General features: G+C 39.7%; 1 pseudogene; it reads left to right on the top strand.

Moving 5' to 3' along the window:
• The first annotated feature begins 548 nt into the window (after positions 1-548).
• Positions 549-845, top strand: LOC114230157 (non-histone chromosomal protein HMG-14-like; annotated as a pseudogene).
• Positions 846-9,675: the final 8,830 nt, after the last annotated feature.

Raw genomic sequence — 9,675 nt, 5'->3', positions numbered from 1 at the left:
CACAATCACTTTGAAAATAATGTGGCATTATTTTGTAAAGGAGGAACATTTATATACTCCATGGCTGTTCAGTTCTTTTTTTTTTTTTTTTTTTTAATATATTTTATTGATTTTTTACAGAGAGGAAGGGAGAGGGATAGAAAGCTAGAAACATCGATCAGCTGCCTCCTGCACACCCCCTACTGGGGATGTGCCCGCAACCAAGGCACATGCCCTTGACCGGAATCGAACCTGGGACCTTTCAGTCCGCAGACCGACGCTCTATCCACTGAGCCAAACCGGTTTTGGCCATGGCTGTTCAGTTCTATTCTAGGGATAAAGACAAGAGAACTCCTGTCTATGCATCAGAAGACATGTGTGAGAAAGTTCATTGCAGTGCTATTGTAATAGCAAAAACCTAGAAAAGACTCAAATGTCCAAAAACACAAGAATAAAAAACTAATGAAATACTATACGGCAGTAATGAGTGAGCTATAGAGGTAGCCCAGGTTCACCAAGCCACTAGGCGGCCCTCAGGCACCCAGCATGCGCCTGGCCGCCACGCCACGATGCCCAAGAGGAAGGTCAGCTCTGCGCAGGGGCTGGCCAAGGAGGAGCCCAAGAAGAGGTTTGTCAGCCAAACCTGCTCCTGCAAAAGTGGAAATGAAGCCCAAAAAGGCCGCAGGAAAGGATAAATCTGCAAGACAAAAAAGTGCCAAGGAAAGGGAAAAGGGGAGCAAAGGGAAAGCAGGCTGAAGTGCCTGACCAGGAACCTAAAGAAGATCTACCTGTGGAAACGGAGAAACTAAAAACACGAGAGTCCAACCTCAGATGAAGCCGGAGAAAAAGAAGCCAGGTCTGATTAATGTCATGTACCATGTCTTATCAGTGGGCCCTGGCTCCCTTCTTGTATAATCCAGAGGAATATTTTTATCAACTATTTTGTAAATGCAAGTTTTTTAGTAGCTCTAGAAACATTTTTAAGAAGGAGGGAATTCCACCTCATCCCATTTTTAAAGTGTAAATGCTTTTTTTCTTTTTTTAAGGTGGAATCATTTGCTGGTTGTTTATTTTTTGGTACAACCAGAAAATAGTGGGATGTTGAATATGGGAAACTTTGATTGTCTTGGATGTCAGCTTAACATGCCATAGATGGGGGTAGTTTTTATATCCTATAATACAAAGTATACTAAATGGCAATTTGGAGTCAGTCATGAGTTTGCTAAATGGCAATTTGGAGTCAGTCATGAGTTTGCTATATAGTCATGAGTCTTGAACATTTTAAATTACTTCTACTCACATATTTTTGGTAGAATTGTTTCCTAAAGGAAACCACTCCTTGATCTTGACTCTCCCTGTCAGAATTTTGTGCATCTGTAACATCTTTGGTGTGGCAGTCCAGTTTTCCTAGTAACTTTGTCAATGTGCTGTGAAAGATTGAAAATTTGATTATGTAGTATAGGTGATATTAAACTGTGAATTAGTGGGACTTGGATGTAACAGCATATCAACATTTTAAGATATTGGTACTTGATACTCTATTAAGGAAAGTTAGCCTCTAACTTTTAAGCTGGAAAGTCACTGGAATAACTGTTTAGAAAAGAATCACAACTGCATGACTTCACATTTTTGGTATGTATGTTAATAATTGCATACAAATTGAAATGTCTGTGTACTGATCCTCAAAGCAAACAATAAAATCTCAATTATGAAAGAAAAAATAATAATGACTGAGCTATAAATACCTGTAACAACATGAAAGGATCTTAGAAACACAATGTTATGTAAAAAAAAAGAAATTAGGTTCCAGAAGTTACCTACTGCATATAGTACTTGTTTTATGAAGTACAAAACAACTAAAGTAAGTTGTTTAGACATATTCACATATATAACAAAACGTTTATCATATTGCACACATGTAAGATAAACACACACTTTAGGATAGTGATTGTCTTATGAGGGCAAGAGGACAAAATAGGGGAGGAACACAGAGGTAGATGTACACTATTGTCAATGTTTTAGTTTGGGGGTTGAATGGTGATTTTCGAGGTGTACATTACATTATAAGAGTAAATAAAAAGAGGACAGGGCCACATACAATGGACAATGATGACTGCATGTCATAAACCAATAGGACAGAATAGTTCTGCCCCCTTGAGCTCCCATCCTATAATAATAAAAGGGTAATATGCAAAAGGGTAATATGAATGGCGAACAACCAGTCGCTATGATGCGCACTGACCACCAGGGGGCAGAGGCTCAACGCAGGAGCTGCCCCCTGGTGGTCAGAGCCCTCCCACAGGGGAAGTGCAGGGAGGCCACAAGCTGGGCTGAGGGCTGATGAGTGTAGCAGTGATGGCGGGAGAGGCTCTAAGGATGTCCTACTGCAGGGAACGGGCCTAAGCCATCAGTCAGCCATCCCCTGAGGGATCCCAGACTGCTAAAGGGTGCAGGCTGGGCTGAGGGGACCCCCCTCCCCACTCCCGAGTGCATGAATGTTGTGCATCGGGCCTCTAGTTTAAATATAAATGAATAAGGGATAGAGGAAGACCAGAGGAATGCCCAGATATAATAACAGGGTGGGAGAAAAGTATGACTTGGCTGGGACTGCAGACATCTGAGGCTCTCAGAATTACTGGCAGACTACAACCCAAAGTGAAAGCCTAAGGTTAGGTTGGTGGTAAGCAGGTCTGATGCTTGGTCTCACAAAGCAACAGGGTGCCTCAGCTCCTCTCAGATTCAAGAGCTAGGTGGTATGAAGATGCTGTCTGGAAGATTAACCCTTTTCCACAGCCCCTGTCCAATCCCAGTCTTGACCAATTCTCAGTTAATTGACAGAGGCTGAGGCCTTGGGAGAGGAATGTAGCCTATCTTTAATGAACCATCAGGGAAGAGCTTAGGAAATAAATTGCTCAGCCTCACTCTTCTCTCCCTTCCCTGTGCCTTCCATTGGCTTCACAAAGCAAACAGTGTCCCAGCTCCCTCTGGAAGCCAGAGGGCAAAGGATCCACCGAGACCGTCCATATAGCTCAGCCTCCCATGGGTCAGAGCAGAATGTGCAAGGGTAGGAGTAGATCTGGAGAGATAAGCAGAAGGTATCCAACAAGTGATATGAACAAAAGTGCTGAGTGAGGTTTCTGAAAAAGCTTTTGAATTATCTTTATTGTTCAAAGTATTACAGATATCCCCTTCCTTGCCCTCCCCCGCCCTTAACGCCCCACCCTGCCCCATCCCTCACCCCAGGGGGACTGACTTAGCTATGTTTTCTCTTCTTCCTTCCTGGAAGCAGACAATCCTAGAAGCATAGCCATCATATTTTGACCCCAGTAGATATAAAACAGATGCTAAGAATAGTGACTCAGGAAGATAGAGCCGAGTCCTATAGCAGCCCTGAACCATCCAGCCCCAGTCATCCTATATAATAAAAGGGTAATATGCAAATTGACTGAACGGCAGAACGACCAGAATGCCTGCAGCCCCTCGCCCTGGCCGGCCCACCCCAGATGGCCCCAATCAGGGTGGGCCAGCTGGACCCCACCAGTGCACGAATTCATGCACCAGGCCTCTATTTGTTACATAATAAAAAATTTTAAAAAACCCAACCTTTCAGCTGTTTAATGTCAGGCTTCTGTTACATGCAGCCAAATGCAATCCCTACTAATTCAGATACCTTGCCAAAGTCTCCAATCAGATATACCAATTATTAAGTAATTTTCTGTTCCTTTCCATTTGGAATAATTCGAGTTAATGTTTGATACTTCATAAAAGAGAGATTCATTCATCTTCATTTTTAAAAATTAAAATTAACATAATTTAATTGACAGTAGAAATAAGCTGAAAGTCAATAATTTTTCTTTTATCTGCATGTTAATTGACAGACAACCCAAAGTTTTTATTCATTTTTCTGGCTCATTTAAGATAGCTCAGTTTAGGAGTAAATAAGGTGTCAAATTCATAAAATTTGCTTAGAACTTCTACTTAAACATCTGGTTTTCAAGCAAAAAAATATTGATTTCTAATGCACCAACTGTATGAAGACTTTTTACCTGAAAATAATTATGAAAATATGGCAAGAAATATAATAATACCACAATAACTCTTATGATTAAATCAATTCTCTCCCAAAGACAAGTGAAATGTAAAGTTCTCTTAAAGCTAAATAAAAATGTCTATAACAGATTAAATTTATATCTATCTATTAATATGCCTTATATGATGCATAAGATATTATTGAAGCTATACAAGTTCTCAGTAGCATCTTAAATGTTTGAATGTCCATTAATGTTGATTACACTGGAGAAATTTGCCAATTAAAGAAATTCAACTGGTTGATTTATGGTAAAGAAAATAACTACATTCTAATTTAACTGCTTTATAAAATCTGCCTCTCATGAATTGGGGCAAAACTGTATATAGATAAACCTGTAATCTGTGACCAGTGTTCTTAGAAGCTTGTGAAAGATTTTATACCCCTTTATAGACCAGATAGATTCCTCAGTCTCACAGTCACCAGGGGTCTGTTTAACTGCATTATCAAACTGGTATTGTGGGGTGTTGATGATCAGAAAAATGAGGTATCAGTGGGGTTGGTGACAGAACTTAGATGGGTCATGACAGGACCTGTGCCAGGGCATTTAAGGGAGATGCAGACAGATGGAATGACTGCACACACCAACCTCCCTGGGGCTTAGAAATTAATGAAACTAAGTTGACTCAACACTCTGTGGTTAATAACATGAAACGTTCCTTGGAATTCTTGCTGCATTATTTTGTGCAGCTCTTGTTATGCAGATCTGATTTCATTTCATAAAACATCTCCAGAGAATTTTTAGTAAACAATGTAGTTTTGGTTGCTGCCTCAATGTAGCCGAGTGTGGAATAGGCTTATTACCTTTGTTTGGTCACCAACCTTTTTTCTTAGAGATATTGTTGAGTTAATCTGATGTAGTAGAGACTGGCTACCTGTACTCTTTTCCTCCTGGGCACCCAGCCAAACTGTATTTCCCAATCCCCCTTGGAGTTAGGTGCAGCCATCTGATAAGTTCTGCCCAATAGACTGTGGGCAGAAGTGATGTACACACCTTTAAGCCGGGCTCATAACAATCCTCCCTTCTATTTTCCTTAATGTCAGCTAAACACCGAGGATGCTCATAAGGCCTTAAAGAATGGCAAAGCCACTAATTGCAAGGAGCCTGGGTCCCTGAAAGACTGTTTGGAGCAAAGTCTTGCTATCAACCTTACTGGTAAAAACATGTAAATAGGAAAAATAAACAACAACAAAAAAACTCATTTAATGTTATAGATACCACTAAGATTTTAGAACTATTTGCTATAGCAATTAACCCACCCTGACTAATAAATCTTAAGATGTGTATATAAAAAGGATACTATTATAATTATCTTTTCAATACATACATACAAATAAAAATAAGTGCATATGAAACTTTCTGATCCTTTCAGTAAAAGTCCAGAAAATATTCCCTATTGACCTTAACAGACTTTGCCATATAGTTCTACAGTATTGATAAATATCAGATTTCATTTTTGGTGAATGTCACAAAACTGAGAGCTTTCATGTCTGTCTCCTTCACCTAGAATCTATTTTAAAAACCAAGTCAAATTTTACATATTATTGATACTGAAGAAAAGGTGATTGTTGTTGTAAAGGGCCAGAAAACATAGCTTAGTTGTGTGGTACCATTGTGTGGAAGGCAGACTTGGTAAGTGATGAACTGCTAAGGAGAGTAATTCTCTGGGACTGGAGACTCCATCCTCTGGGGCCATATTATTCCTACTTTAAGAATTACAGTTAATATACCATGTTTAACTGAAATTTTTAAAAAGAAAAAAACAGCCAATTTTTAGAAAATGATTCATTTTAAGCATTACCCAAATGATAGTAATCAGTATGTCAGAATACAAGACCTGTCACCTCTCCTGAAAGAGGCAGAAAATAATTGCATATGTAGTTTTTAATCACTTCGAAAAATTTTAAATCCAATTTATCTTTTGGTACAATAAGAATGAATTGTTGTGCCACCTGCACAAGCTCACAAGAAATACCTCTGTGGTTGTTAAACACTAATTATTGCATTTATGTAATATTGCCATGGGTATCCTATTTTTATATGTGCTCACTATATATTCAGATAAACTCTAGCTTGCACAAGTCATTCTAGCTTGCACAATCTTATTCTCTCAAAGTCTTTATTCATCCCAATCCTTTATTATGCTATTTGCCCAAGTTAAGAATGTTTGCCTCATAAGCCTTGTGAGCCTCCAGTTATTTTTTCTCTTAGATGCTTTCTATCGACTATTCAGAGATTAGTTTTCCCTACACAGAGTCATTGAACTCAGTCATCTCAAAATAGCTAAAACAAAGCAGTATAGATCAGCTCCAGGTTCAATGGTCACACTGTAGGAACACAATTCATTTGTTAATTAAATGCATACTATCTACACCACTGCCTCCTGCTAGCTTCAAATTTCTGTTTGTGGGAACTCTCGGTTTGCCTAAGGAGTGGAAATAAAACAGACACCTCCCTCTGCTGTTGCTAAATTGTCTTCCATGGGAGCTTTTCTCCTACTTCTGTTTCTTAAATGCCAGTTTGTAGATTAGCCTAGTAGAATTTTTATGTCAACTCTGCCATATGCACCCCCCCCAAAAAAAAGTAAGGACGTTATAGCAATAATTTGATAGTAGCAGATTATTGGGATTTTGGGAACCAATTGCCATGTTCTACCCAGAAGCCCCAAGGATCAGCCCTAATCTAGACCTAAACTTCTCAGTTTATTCATATAAATAAAAATAACTGGTTATTCCAGTAAAAATCCAGAAAATACCTATTCCCTATTGGCCTTAACAGACTTTGACACATAGTTCTACAGTCTTGATAAGTATCAAACTTCATTTTGGGTGAATATATGTCACAAAACGGAGGAACAGATTGTCCTCTGAATGTGGCTTGAGTCTGCCCAAAACTGATTGGGCTTTCTCTGATGCATGCCCAGCATCTGGTACAGTGCCTAGAACATAGAAGTTTCTAAAAATGTATTTTATTGAAAGGAAGAAATGTCAAGAGCTAAGGCTGGAGAACTTCATATGCCATACTAAAGAATGTGAACTTCATTCTAGAGGGACCAGTGATTTTATGAAGGGGAGGTATATGAATAAACTTTCATTTTAATTTATTTTTTAATGTATTTTTATTGATTTCAGAGAGGAAGGGAGAGGGAGAGAGAGCTAGAAATATCAATGATGAGAATCATTGATCAGTTGCCTCTTGCACGCCCCCTACTAGAGATTGAGCCCGAAACCTTAGGCATGTGCCCTGACTGAGAATAAAACAGTGACATCCTGGTTCATAGGTTGACTCTCAACCACTGAGCAATATCAGGCTGGGTAAATTTTCATATTTAGAAAGCTCCCTCTAGCAGCATAAACTTCACATTGGACTTTAAGCAAGCTATGGGAAGGGGACTCTGCCTGCCATGTTCATCACTGGTATCCTTAGTACAAAGCACAGTGCCTAGAACATATAATTGACCCAGGAGTTATCTGCCAAATGAATGAATGAAGTTCATGAAGCTAGTCTCTGAATCTTCCAGAACAGGAGCTTTCAAGGTCTCCTGGGGAATTCTGACCTCCTATAGATTAGCTCTGTGATTTGATTTCTGAGCTAGTAGCTGGTGGTTGATCCATTTGAACCTCTAAGAAAGTCACCAGAGCAGAGTGAGACATCACTCTGATCTTGAGAAATTTCTTTGGACCCAACTAGACATACTATCTCTTGGGCCTAAACTGGAACTGATTCATTCTCCAAGACATAGAAAAGGATAAGCCATACTCCTTAAGGACAGTTTTTCAAGGGACATGTGCAGGACGCCTGGAGGTCTTTGTCAGTCCATTCTCAAAGTAATAGCACGCCAAAGGAAGGGTACAAACCATAGGACCAGCAGTTAATTATATGGTTGATAAACATGTTTCAGCTTGAGCTCTCAGATAATGTGTTTCTATGGGTCAACTGAGTAGCCTCTGGCGTGCTGACCTTTGAAACATGGGCATCACAACCTGACATTTGAGGCTGTTCAGTTCCTCTGGTGTCCACACAGTTTGCTACATCTTGCTTCTCACAAAGCCTCCTCCCTTGCGAACCCTAACTGTTCCCAAATATAAATGAGAAAATTAAACATTACCTTGATGAGAAAATAGCACTCTCTCATTGACACTTCCTCACATACTCACCAATGTGTTAGTTATAGTTTTTAGTAGCTGTTTTTACATTTTTAATTATTTTGTAGAGTTAAAATATGTAATAATGGATAACTGTGCAATACATTAAATACTTATGGGGATGTTGTGCCTTCTGTTATAATATAAAATCCATCTATTCTGGTTGATGGGTTTTAACCTCACACAGAATACTTTAAACTCCATTTGGACTTGTGCCTACAATCACCTTAGCAAAGTCTCTTAAGTAACTGCGCACAGCCTAATTAGTATGCATTATCAATTAACAAACTTAATAGCCGGCAGATTGATTAGATCCTCTGTTGCAGGGGCAGAGCTGAAGCGAAACAGAATGAAAAATCATTGCACGCATACACTGCAGCTTTGTTATTTTCTCAGATCCCCTCCTCCTCCTTCACATTGCTTTAATTAATGCATGCATATGGTTCTGCATATCTGGTAAACCCAAGCTTTTTCTAACTCATAAAGCTCAATCTTAAACAGAGGGAGTCCATGCCTCCCTTTTATTTTTTGGGGGGGAGGTCTGTATATATCATTTTCACCCCTCTTCTTGCCCTTTGTACAGCACTGAATTTTAACGGACTGCTTCTCCCAGCCTGATTACCTCCCGGTGGTGGGAATGGCAGAGGAATACAAAGATGAGTGGAAAGCATGTGCTCTTTAAAACAGAGGACCACTCAGGAGTCACATCGGTGGGGCTTTGACAACCGTAAAGTGCTTCCGGCAATTATTTCCAAAAAGAATAGTACAAATGGACTGTCCTGTTACATCTTGTCTGTTTTTGATGGACTGGAAACAATATGAATAAATGAAGGAAAATCCACATTTCCTGAAAGCAGGGATCAAGCAGAAAGGAGTTGCCAACTGCACTGTTCATAAAACACTGGCATTATAAGAATTTTACACCTTCCATAAACATTCAACACAAAACCCTAAAAAGGCTTCTGAAGACATTTCCAACACCATAAATTGTCACCCTGCAGTGATGGCTTGGCTTTTATTTTTCTATTTTAAACAAAGTAATGGTTCATGCCAGCCTTTTATGTATTAGCTGTTCTCAGGTAGCATATCATTTTGCTTCTATGTGGGAAGAGTTATAATTAGGTTATGGAGGAGGTCCAGAGAAGTTTTAATTTCTAGTCTGAAGGACACCCCTGTATGTTTGTGGTTTACTGACTGTTCCCTCCAAAATTCCATCCGGGATAATCCTAGGAATCCCAGGTCTAGTCAACTTTTTCTTGACCATCCTCCAGAAGGAAGGCCCTGCCTCCCTCTCTGACCCCTCCTCCTGCCATTCCCCCCTTCACTCACCACGCTCCAGCCACACTGGCCTGCTCACTCTTCCCGGACACACAAAGCTTTTCTCTGCCTGGGATGGCTGTCTCTACTCTTCGTATGGTTTGCTGTTTTCTTATCTGTAGGTCTCAGCTCAAATATCACCTCAT

This window comes from Eptesicus fuscus, chromosome 4 (genome assembly GCF_027574615.1).
Source record: "Eptesicus fuscus isolate TK198812 chromosome 4, DD_ASM_mEF_20220401, whole genome shotgun sequence".
Classification (NCBI taxonomy): domain Eukaryota; kingdom Metazoa; phylum Chordata; class Mammalia; order Chiroptera; family Vespertilionidae; genus Eptesicus; species Eptesicus fuscus.
The sequence above is the reverse complement of the archived record's forward strand: the minus strand, read 5'-3'. Positions and strand labels throughout refer to the sequence as shown.